Genomic DNA, 12870 nt, shown 5'->3' with positions numbered 1-12870 from the left:
AGGGCGGAGGTGTTACAATTCTGCCACTCGAATAAACTGGCGGGGCACTTTGGCTGCATCGGGACGCTCCGCTTGATCAGTGGATAATTCTGGTGGCTGCCCCTTGGGAAGGACGTGTCGGAATTCGTAGCCTCATGCTCCCCTTTGCTGCTCCCCTTTGCTGAGTGAGGGTGCAGCAGTGGCATGCATAGTTCCACCAAGGCTTCACCCTTCTCTACCATCCACGGGTATGAAGGGAAGCCAATGCCGCTATTGCCTGGGGGGGGCCTCCCCCTGAATCGACGCCTTTTGAGCAATGGTGGCAAGGGCCGAGTGGGAGCTGGCAAACAATCCAAGAAAATCTAGAAGCAGCCAAAGAAGCCTACAAAAAACAATATGATAAGTCCCACGTCCCCGCCTGGGACTTCAAAGTAGGGGACTCAGTATTTGTATCCACTAAGAACCTGCCGCTCAGCCAACCTTCTAAGAAACTGGCATATAAGTTCTTGGGGCCCTTCAAAATCTTGAGAGTGATCAATCAAGTAACGGTAGAACTAGAGCTGCCAAAAATGTTTAACAAAGTGCACCCTGTATTTCATTGCAGCTTGCTCCATCGGGACCCCGGGGCTTCGGTCTGGCGCCCTCGAGCACCACTGCCACAGGAGGAGGTGGCGGCTACAAGCATAGCCAGCTTTAAGAGGGGATTGGATAAAAATATGGAGCAGAGGTCCATCATTAGCTATGTGTGTGTGTGTATGTGTGTTTCTGTATACACACGCACACACACACACACATATTGGCCACTGTGTGATACAGAGTGTTGGACTGGATGGGCCATTGGCCTGATCCAACATGGCTTCTCTTATGTCCTCCTCACCCCATCTCAATACCACCTATTTACTGAAATGCAAAGAGGCTCTGTCAAGGAGGAGGGGAGAGAGAACAGCATATATTTTAGCTGAACAATGCAGGGCTTTCTTTTTATCATGGATACTTAGATTCTGAGCTAACAGTTATTGAGATTATTGGCTGAGGGCCCAGAGTGAGACTAGTGAGAACACATGCCTTACAAGATCATCTGGATGCCTATGAGAAGTACTGTAAACTTGAACACAGACTTGTAAACTATGTCTAAGGTGCCTTAGAGTTTAAGATCTCCAATTTAAGTTTTTTACAGTTAACTTGACCAGAGACCCTTGAAACAGTTTCTGGGTAATATAAAGTAGACTGCACAAGGCTAGGCTACTCTGATGGTTTAGGGGGAAGGAAGGAAGTTAACACAGACAGACCGATGAAGACAAGAGAAGGAAATACCTGGCAGTTCTCATACATGATGCATTTTAGCTCTTCCCAACTGGGAACACAGCTGTAAATCTTACGATGCCAAGAATGCAGATTCAATCTGCAAAAGGGTTTCTCCTCTATTCTACCCCATCCCATAGCAACGCTCTATACTTGGTCAATAAGACTGCAGGTTCCATTGGACTTCTGTTTTATTTTGCCAATAGGATTCCTCCAGATCCTATAAAGCTATTGACTGACCTGAACTCTGAAATTCAAATAATTTATTGATCGAGGAAGCATTCTGTTCTTCTCAGACTGCCAACGTCTCTGTGATTCCCAGCTTATTTCAAGACAGACAGTTCCAACTCTTCCGCAGCATAAAAGAGGATCAAATGTGTATTTAGTGCTGTGTGACAGATGCCACAAAACAACATTTTGGTTGAAAGGATGCTTCTTTTATATATATAAAAAGATTCTTGCTAGTACAATAATAAATCTCTTAAGCAGAAAACTATATAGCTAGATGACTATGTTCAAGTCAGGATGAGGAAATATGTTGCACTGTTCATACATGCTGGAAAAAGCTTTTTGCACACTGGGAAAAATACCTATCTTCTTCCTGAGATCGTATCATTTCAAGGATGAAAACAAAAACCAGAAAAACCCTGTTACAAATTTATCTATAATTTAACAACATTTTATTTAATTTACCTAAAATGCATATGTATTTTGTCTGATGAGTAAGCTCCTAAATTAGGTTAATTAGATCCAATTTGCTGAATATCTATAGACCTAAGGTGTGTCATTCTTGTATTCTCAAGCAGTTTTTCTAGTTCTGCTGCCAATACTGTCCTCACACATACCCTTAAGGGAAAGGTACATTTTCAAAGTAACATTAGAATATCAACAGATATCCCTGAAATAACCCTTCATTATAGTTCAGCCATTGTGTGCTCAGACGTATAACTATTTAATGTAGCTATAATAGGATTCATAACTGAAGTTGACCTTGCAAAAGAAAGGCTTTAAATGGATATAAGGAAAATAGAAAAGGGACTGAAAATTAAACCACACAGTCTGATAATGGAATCTAAAATCAGAAAGTTAAACAATGTTCTGCTATTATTTTGCAAGAATAGGGAAAGAAAGGACACTTGGGGTTAGCTGTGCAAGCACATTTGGTGTTCAGGGAAACTTCAATAAGAGATTTTGCAGATTCCCCAAGATTAGCCACCAAGATTATAAGAATTATTTCTCTGAAACATTCATAAATGCAAGTACTGAATATCATTTTAGTTTCTACAAAGGATTTAAAAAATGTTAAAGGCTGGCTGCTCACAAGTAATGGATGGGACATGGTTCTATTTTACATAGAGGGGTCCCATGTTCAATTTTGAGTGAAAGGACTTCCAGTAATACTGCTGTCAAAGACTCCTGTCTAAAACCTAGGAGAGCAACTGCAAGGTTGTTGTAGATACTGCTGATCCATATCACTCAGTTTGGCAGCTCTGTACTTTGCAAATCAGAGGTCTTGAGTAGGTTTACCACAGAGTTCTCAAGAGGTTTTAGTGCAGCTACAATAGAATTCATAACTGAACTTGATGTTGCAGAAGAACTTCTCAAGAAGTTTTAGCACACTCAATCTCAAAGGGCCTATTTCCAAATTCAGTCTCAAATCCACCATTCTTGAGCAAGATAACTGAATGAGTGGTAGCTGGCCAACTTCAGAGAGTATTGAGTGAAGCAGATTGTTTAGATTCATTCCATTCTGGTTTCATGGGACTAAAACAGCCTTGGTGGTCCTGGTGGATAACATGAGCCAGGAGATGGAAGAGCAAGTGCAACCCTGTTAATTGTTCTAGATATTACAGTGACTTCTGATACCATCAATCATGGTATCTTTCTGGATCACCTTCTGGGACTGGGAGTCACTGTTCTGTGGTGGTTCCTTTCCTACCTAAAAGGTAGGTTTCAGAATCTGGTGCTGGGGGTCTGCTGCTCTGCCTCTTGGCCTCTGGGGTTCTTGAAGGTTACCATTGTCAACATCTATGTAAAGCTGCAGGGAGAGGTACTCCAGAGATCTGGGCTGAGCTGCCACCAATATGTAGATGATACTCAGCTCTATCTCATGGCACCAACAGATCCCAGTGAAACTGTGGAAACCATGAAAATGTTCCTGAAGGCAGTTCTGGAATGGATGAGGGCTAACTAACTGAAAATTCTGATTGGTGAGTAGCATCTGACCCAGAAAATGGGGGTATATCCTGTTCTGGATGAGAGCTGCACTCTCCCTAAAGAAGCAGACTCATAGCTTGGGGTGCTCCTGGACCCAGGCCTTCTGTTGGATATACAGGTGGCAGCAATGCCCAGGCTGTCTTTCAGCAGCTTTGGCTTCCTGGCAGAAAAGACCTGTTCACTATGGAGCAGGCTCTGGTAACATCTAGATTAGATGACTGAAATGTTCTCTACATGGGGCTGCCCTTGAAGACTGAAGCTACGGTTGATACAGAATACTCCACAGTATTAGCTGGAGTGGGTGGTAGGAACCCTGTCACTACAGTCTTCTTCCATCTACAATTACTTTAAAGATGCTGGTATTGACCTTTAAAATCCTGTATGGTCTGGGACCAGGGTGCCTTAAGGACCACCTTCTCCCATATGAACCTAAGCATACACTGTGTTTGGAAGCCCTGTTTTGGTTGTCCCTGTCATTTGAAGCTAGATGGGTGGTGGTGATTCAAGAAAGAGTCTTCTCAGTCATGGCATCAAAATTTTAGAACTCTGTCCCTCAGGAGACTCATCTGTCTCCTGCTATCGGTGTCTTCAATCAGCAAGTGAACACTTGTTTGTTTGTTTCATCTGGCATATCCCACAATAACAGTCATTGGCCATCTTTCTAGTATTCTTTGTTTATGTATTTCAATTACATTTTTTAAAATAATTTTAACTGCTTAAATGTTTTAATTTCGTTTATTTATTTATTTTTAGATAAATTTATTGTCATTGTTCTCAACAAAAAGAGAGCAACGAAATGAGGTGCTCTTCCACAAAACATACCAACACATCAAACACACATATTCATATCATTTAAATACATCTAAAACCCTTTAAACCATTTAAATACATCTAAAACAGATAAACATTCATAAAACCATTAAAACCATTTAAATATATCTAAAACAGATAATCCTTCATAACCCTGCATTTAGCCTAACCACAGCACTTGGATAGAAACTGTCCTTAAATCTGTTTGTCCTAGCCTTCAACACTCTATGTCGTCTACCTGACGGTAAGATCTCAAATAGCAAATGGCCCAGATGTGAAGGGTCCCTTAGGATCATTTGTATCTTCCTTTTACATCCCATATTATACAGATCCACCAATGAGGGGAGAGAACATCCACAAATCTTTTGTGCTCTTCTCGTCACCAACTTTATGTTCACCAACTTGGAGAAAGCAGGAGGGAGGGAGGGAGGGAGGGAAGAAGGAAGGAAGGAAGGAAGGAAGGAAGGAAGGAAGGAAGGAAGGAAGGAAGGAAGGAAGGAAGGAAGGAAGGAAGGAAGGAAGGAAGGAAGGAAGGAAGGAAGGAAGGAAGGAAGGAAGGAAGGAAAACTTGCAGAAATTCAGGACACCACTAGCTTCTTGAGAAAAGGAGGTCCACAGGCTGCTGAGGTTATTTTCATCTCTTAATTAATAGCAAGGATTTTACTTATTCCTCTGGGCTGGCATACACTTGCTTCCTTCATCCTCATGCACCTTGGGATGCTTTCAGAATACTACTCAGAAACACATACCTAAACTCATTATCCATGCTGAAATCAGAACAATTTTCTATAAACCGTAGCTGTATAGAAGGACCAAACATAAAAGAAGCAACAAGATCTCCTGTACTTATCATTTCTTGAACTTTGTCATTCATGAAGTGCTACATTCATGAAAGAACATGGAAGTTGTTTTCAAACACTGTACAGTCCAATTCCTCTATTATTTGTCTCTTTAATTGATAACAGATTGCTATGATGAATATGTACATATTTGCATGCATTTGAAGGAAATATTGGACACCTTATACCACAAGAACTCACTAAAGCAAGCGTATTAGCAAGTATTATGTCTACCTGAAAGGTTTACAATTGCCCAAAGTAATTATCATTACAACACTTTCAACAAGCATAAAGTATTTTACATTTGTACTGATTGGTCATTGTGTACCAAGCATAGAGCTGACAACCTGACTGCTATGCAATTAGGATGCTAAATTCTACACTCTTCATCTATCCTACAATCATCAGAGGGAGAAATCTATTTTGCAGACTGCCGGGGATGGGTATTAACCGGTAGTTTTCAAGCAGATCAATAGGACATCTAATACAGGTAAGGTTTGAAGGCCCACAATATTCTTGTTAAATTTTTGCTTTATTTTAAAACAATATAGAAAAGCTTTCAAGGCATATTCCTCTCTGAGCATGTCTTAATTAACACCTCACGTATTTCTGGCCTGTCAGTTAAATAGAGTAGGTATTGCAAAATGTCCTGTCGCAACAGCCATAAGGAAAATTGCCTGAACACACAGCTGGAATCCAAGAGGGACTTTCATGGAACTCTTGAAGCATGAGAAGAATGGCTTCAGTCACACACACACACACACCCCACTACCAGACTTTCAGGGTTTCTTGACTGTCTAAAAAAAGAATAATGAATGTCTCTTTAAAATAAAATGGTAGCATGAAGGAGGCAAAAGGCCAATATCTTTCATCATTTAAAACATGAAGTAGACCCTGAGCTCAGCAATTTACAATGAGATTAGTGCTTTGAAGACAGACATATTAGAGAAATGTTGACTTGTCTGTCAGCCTGTTTTTGTAAAGTATGACTGCTCCACCACAGAAAGTTGTGTTGAGGGGGGGGAAAAAACGCCTTTCTAAGCTTTCCTCTTCTAATGACGCCAAGTATCAGAACACAATAAAATTCTTCACAGGCACACCCTAAGAGAAAAAAGCAAATACTCTTGCAGCCTTGCCCTTTGACTGAAATATGAGTAACACCTACTGACCTTGTAGCAAGTAAGGGGCTGCTTCTCAGAAGACCTTTGTGCTCCAGAACAGATACAGCATGTACCCTGCCTCAGGCATGAAGGGCACATATTTGCATGCATCAGAGTGACAATCCTGTTGTCACAGATATGGCATTCAGAAATCTAACTTAGCTTGACTGCAATGTGTGCTTTCACTGAAGTCAAGCATTGATTTGTTTTCAATTCTAAACTAGCAGCATTTCATGTGGTTTTACATTTGTGCAGCTTCCACTGTGTTTTACTAGCACAACCAAGCATGGAATCTGTGGTTGCCTGGCAACAGCCAGTGAGAGAATTGGTTGCTTAAACATACAGGCACTCCTTTTATCATTTTCAGGGTGTGCCCCCCCCCCTTTTTATTTTTTAGATTTCACATTTTTCTGCAAACCTAGGGCCCTTTTCAGTTTTGTAGGAAGACTGGAACCTCCGGCAGCCCAAAGCCATTCCAGCAGGTGCGAGTGGAGGAGTGGGGAATCAAACCCAGTTCTCCCAGATAAGTGTCAAGTCTGCAGATTCAATAATGAGTCGATGTGGATACAAAGAAGCTAGTTTATTGATACTGGATACTTGTGGCCTGAGCCAGGGTTTGAAGAAACTAAAACCATACAGTAAATACATTGCATATAAAGATCACTTCAAAAGCATTCCTACGGGCAGGGAAATTGTGCAGGGGACATTCACACATAGATGTTACTAGTACATTCTCATGCTGATTAGGCGTAGTGGCCTTGATGTTTTACTAGGCTCCTACGACTCCCACAGGCCTGGGCTGAGAAGGTTCAGATAAGACTTTTCACACATCACCATTTCAAAGCAGGGAGAGCTTCTAAGAAAAGGGAGGGGGAACAGTAGAGAGGCACTAGCAGCATTTGTTTCTACTTTGGTTCTACCCAGCATGCTCTCTGGTTGAGCCAGAGTTATACTCTGACTTGACAATAAGAGTCCACACACTTAACCACTACACCAAACTGGCTCTCAAAAGGCAGGAGAAGCTTAGGAAGAGGAAGGTCGATCAGACCTGGGCCAATTGGCTTCCACGGTTTTTTATATATGCGGGAGTAATAGCGCGTGCTCAGCCCTGGTGGGCGGCAGCGCTGATTCAGTACATGGTCATCATATACAAAGGGTATACGATGTTCAGTGGCCCAGTCTGGATTCAATATGACCAGGAATTCAGGATGAGGGCCGCGTTGTACCCTTCTCTCCCTTGGGATCGGATTCACCAACAGTTGTGGCTGCAGGTGATGTCACCTGCGCGGCTCAATCTGGGGGACAGTGGTCACTTAGTTTCTAAGGGTTCCTCTTCTCCTTCCAGTTCATCATCATCTTCTCGCAGCTCTGTGCGCAGGCGGTTCAACCACGCTTGCTTTGCTGGAAGTTTGGGTCGCAGGGGGCGTGCAGTCGGAAAGCTTGCCAGTTCAAGCATGAATGCCTCCTGTGTGCTGGCCCACACTCATTTAACAACTGTCCAAGAGTTCGGCCACGCAAGGGTCAGAAAAGACCGGGTGGGGGTCCTTCCCAAACTGGAAAAGGGCCCCAGCCCGATAAAGGTGGGCTTCGTAGGTACCCACCTAGGGCTGACAGTTTATATTTGTTGAACAGTTTTATGTGAGGTTTTAGAATTCCTTTTCAGGGTTCTCGGGTACCAACTTGGTCTTGGAACCTCAGTTCAGTTAAGGGTTTAGAGCACGTAGTGGAGGCTAAGATTGCCAAGGAGCTGGCAGAGGGCAGGATTTTAGGCCCATTTGCTAGTCCTCCAGTGGTTAACCTTAGGGTTTCCCCTTTAGGGGTGGTGCCAAAGAAGGCGCCTGGTGAATTTTGTTTGATTCACCACCTTTCTTACCCCAAGGGTTCTTCTGTTAATGATGGGATACCTGAGGAACTATGCTCAGTTAGGTATAGTACCTTCAATCAGGCTGTGGGCGTCATTCGACACTGTGGTCAGGGGGCTGAGTTGGCTAAATGCGATATTAAATCTGTATTTCACCTTCTCCCTGTCCATCCAGATGATTTTGAGCTTTTGGGTTTCTCTTTTGCAGGGCAATTTTACATGGACAGGGCATTGCCTATGGGCTGCTCTGTATCATGTGCTTCTTTCGAGTGTTTCAGTACATTTCTTGAATGGGCTGTGCGCAAGAAAGTGGGTTTACAGGATGTTCATTATTTGGATGACTACCTGTTTGTGGGCCCTGTGGGTTCTGGATGCTGTGCTCAGTTGTTGTCTGGCTTTATTGAGCTGGCCGCTGAGTTGGGTGTGCCATTGGCCAAGGAAAAAACAGAGGGCCCAGCCCATTGCCTTATGTTTTTGAGGATTGAGCTGGACACTGTAGCACAATCGTCCAGGATTCCTTGCCAGAAGCTGGAGGATTTCAAGGAAAGGATTAATACTTTCCTCCTCAAAAAGAAGGTTACGTTTCTTGAGCTGCAGCAGTTAGTTGGGCATCTTAACTTTGCTTGCAAAGTGCTTGTCCTGGGTAGGGCTTTTCTTCACAGGTTCTGTGACGCTATGGCGGGCCTTCGCTTGCCCCAGCACAGGACCAAGGTTACTAGCAGCATGAGGGAGGACCTGCGGATGTGGCAGGAGTTTTTGGAATCCTTTAATGGGATTTCTTTTTGGAGAGAGGACATGAGGCTTGAGGCGGAGCTTCAGGTCATGTCCGATGCTGCTGGGTCATTAGGTTTTGGGGTCTACTTCCGTGGACACTGGTGCATGGAGGTGTGGCCAGATTCATGGGTGCAGGCCAGTTTGAACCGGGATCTCACGTTTTTGGAATTTTTTCCCATTTTGGTTGCGGTTTGACTGTGGGGGAGCACTATGGTCAATCGCACTGTTCATTTTTGGTGCGACAACATGGCTGTTGTTCATGTTACTAATTCCCTTTCATCCAAATCGCAGCGGGTTATGAGGTTGGTGAGGGCCTTCACTCTGCGTTGCCTGCGGCTTAACATTTTGTTTTTGGCCAAGCATGTTCCTGGGGTGAATAATGGGGTGGCTGAAGCTCTCTCTCGTAAACAGATGGAGAGGTTTCATCAGCTGGCCCCTGACGCCAATCTGGAGGCGGAGCCAATGCCCCAGGAGCTATGGCTGATTGGAGATCCGAGGCCTGCAGAGCAATAGGCCTAGCCATTGCGCGTAGCACCAGGAAGTCTTATGAACTTTGTTTGAAGACTTTAGTGCTGAGGTAGGGTATCGCATTGTTTGGCCCCTCCCGATGGAGCAGTTGCTCCATTATTGTGTTTCTTTAAAAGGTAAGGGATTGGCCATGCGATCAATTAGGGGATGCATGTCTGCGCTGGCCTTTGCTAGCAAGGCGTTAGGGTATAAGGAGGAAACAGCAGATTTTCATATTTGAAAGGTGCTAGAAGGGTGGTCCAGAGAGGTTGCGCCTAAGCCTGATACCAGGAACCCTATGTCTCCTGAGATTCTTAGGGGTTTGAAAGAGGAGTGGAGAGCAGTTTGTGCATCTCATTTTGAGGCTGTTTTGCTTCACGCAGCCTCTTTGGTGGCCTTCTTTGGGGCGCTGAGGATTAGTGAATTGGTGGCAAGCTCCAGGAATGATGTTTCTGGCAGGGCTTTGTCACTAAGGGATATTAGGTTAACGGGGGGTAAGGCGGCTCTTACCATCCACTGATCCAAGACGGATCAAGAGGGCATTGGGACTGTGTTGGAGTTGGGTCCATGTTCAGAAGTGGAGCTTTGCCCAGTTTCCGCATTGGCCGATTATTTGGCCATGCGGGGAGGCTGTAAAGGGTTGTTGTTTTGTCATTTTGGAGGCAGACCTCTGACAAAACATCAGTTTGGGGCAGTGATGTCTAGGGCTTTAGCTTTGTTGGGGTTGTCTGGAGTGAGGTTTGGAATTAGGGCGGCCTCTACGGCCGCGGCCTTGGGTTATTCTTCTTCATCCATCCAGCACCTTGGCCGTTGGCGGTCTCAGGCTTATAAAGGTTATATTCGCCCTTTGCTCCATTCTTAGCGTTGTTATTCGGAGTTGGGGTAGTTTAAGGTTGGGTTTTATAACTTGTCTGTTTCTCTTTTTAGATGCTGTTGTTCCTGGCCGGAAGAGCCGAGTTCTCATCTGCGGGCCCAGTTATGTGTTTTGGACGGCACATCAAGCTCGGAGAACTGCCGTTGGCTCTCAGCTGCGGCTCAGCAAATATGTTACGGTTGAATGGCGGGGGCGCCGGGGTCTTCAGTGGCCTGGCTTGCTACCTCTTTTATTTCATGGGTGCGTGGGCCCTCCTCCTCAGGTTTTAATTATTCACCTGGGGAGGGAATGATCTCGGGGTGATTAAAAGCAAGGCTTTGATCTTGCAAGCTCAAAATGATTTCAAGTACATTAGGAAGAGATGGCCCGATACCATTATAGTTTGGTCGGCCATGATTCCGCACCTGGTGTGGTGCGGTGCTTGGAATCCAGCTGGGATAGAGAGGACTCGTTACAGAGCGAATAAGGAAATTCGCAAGGCACTGGAGGGTGGTTTGGGCCACTATTTGCCTCATCCGGATATTTCTTCGGAATGTCTTGACCTCTACAGAGGGGATGGGGTGCATCTCTCGGAAAAGGGTAATATGCCTTTCCTGAGGGATCTTTGGCAAGGGCTTGTGTTGGCCTTGGGCATTTCGGTGGGCGCTAAGCTTTAAGTAGAGACTTGGCCTTAGTTGTGGCAGGTTTTGCTGGGTTTATGGCGCCATGCGGCCTGGGGAGGACCGGTTACCCTCCCCCTTTTGGGGAGTTAGGGGTCTGGCAGGATCAACCTTTGGGTATTGGTGACCTGAGGTGTGTGAATGCAGACTGTCCTGGAGACTTGATTGGATGGGTGCCTTTCGCTGAGACGCATATCTGGTGTCTGGGCCCTCCAGTGTGAGCCTCCCTGGTGGGCCTGCCTGACGGGAGCTGTGACACACAGCTCCGGCTGGGGGGCCGGGTCTCTCGCCCGCTGAAAAAGGCAGGGGTGCGGTTTGAGGAGACCCCTGGCCCTGACCTGGCCACAGTTTTGTTGCCCTTGCTGATGCAGTGTTATTTAATAAAGTGGCCCATAGTTTTACCAATGTATTTGTGTCCGCCTCTTTATTCTGCCTTGGGGGGACAAATGCCTTGCTCATTCACAGCTCCAGTCACCAGATTTAAGTCTCCTCCAATTTAGCTGACATGGCTATTAGTATATAGATGACAAAAAAAACCTGGTTAGAAGGATATGCAATGCTGAATTGTGGTCTCAGAATTCATCTTTGGGAAAGCTGTACCTTTATACTAGAATCCTGTCAATTTTCAAAACCTCAGCAGCATGGCAGGGCAACTAAGTGACCCTTAAATTAAACCTAAGAGCAGAATTCATGATTTAGCTGACTTCTGGCCACCAAAGAATGGCTGGTACTTATGACAAGGGAAGCAAACAGCAATAAACATTTAACAATATTTACAAACAATGTTTAAGGTTACTGTAGCTGTGACAGACTGGAAGAAGAAGAAGAGGAGGAGATTGGATTTATACCTTTCCCCTTCTATGTTTAATAAAATATCTGGCTATTTTTGAACTTCCAAAAGCCTTGAGCACCATTTCAGTTGTTTAAGCTAAAGGAGACTCTTGACACTTCCCTCAGGTTCCTGTGCTGAGCCTGTAGTAAAATATCATAAGGTGACAGGGCTTTTTCCTCCCCACTCTAATTTCCCAATTAAGCAAGGGAGGTTTGCATTCCTCTAAAACTCTGCTTCCATTTGAGAAAGTTAAGATGAGAAAAGTAAAATCCTCAGAGTTAAAAAATAAAGTTAAAAGTTAAAAGAGGCTTGTCATAGACTTATCGTTGCAGAGCCGTAGAGCCGCACGTCTGCCTCCCACGCTTCAACCCCACTCTAATTTAATAACCTGTTTATATTACCCAGTGTTCTTATGTTCACACAGCTTCAAAAACATACCACCACTGTTCCATTCCTTCCCCATTTTCCCCTGCTCCCCCCCCCCCCAAAAAAAAGTATTCCTAAAAAATTATTCAATATAATTAAAGGTCGAAGAATCATGTCCTTCCATAATATAATCTGGTTAACTGACAGCACTGACCCACATCAAGAAAGACAAAGCTTTCAATTTCAAATTGCAGGTAAGAAAGCAATATACATTGTTGATATATAAACTTCAACATAAAAATATGTGCTTATCCATTAATAAACTGTAAACTGAATGCATTCTTGATCAAAAAGTCTTGCAAAGTAAAATTCCTCATGAATCAGCACAATCTTTTTATTTACACATCATTAATACCTTGTAACATAAATCAGCAGTGACAAGGCAACGGCTTATTCTTGGCACATATATAAAACATTTCTAATAAGGAAAAAAATGGATGAAAGAGAGATTGTGTCAGTATTATAAGTGTTGAATTTTCAGGAACACAAAACAGTGAATTCTGCAATTTATATCAGGTAGCATTCTACAAGGAATTAAGTTGATTTTGATGTATGTATTTTTATATATACCCAGGGCTTTTTTTGTTGCAGGAACTTGTTTGCATATTAAGCCACACACCCCTAATGTAG

At 43.9% G+C, this 12870-nt stretch overlaps 1 protein-coding gene across 1 annotated transcript in view; it reads right to left on the bottom strand.

Moving 5' to 3' along the window:
• THSD7B (thrombospondin type 1 domain containing 7B) overlaps positions 1–12870 on the bottom strand; it is a 713545-nt gene that overhangs the window by 475474 nt on the left and 225201 nt on the right. The gene's annotated exons all lie outside the window — the stretch shown is intronic.

Source organism: Heteronotia binoei, chromosome 16, assembly GCF_032191835.1.
Source record: "Heteronotia binoei isolate CCM8104 ecotype False Entrance Well chromosome 16, APGP_CSIRO_Hbin_v1, whole genome shotgun sequence".
Taxonomy (NCBI): domain Eukaryota; kingdom Metazoa; phylum Chordata; class Lepidosauria; order Squamata; family Gekkonidae; genus Heteronotia; species Heteronotia binoei.
Note: the sequence above shows the minus strand (reverse complement) of the source record. Positions and strands in the feature narration are given on the sequence as shown.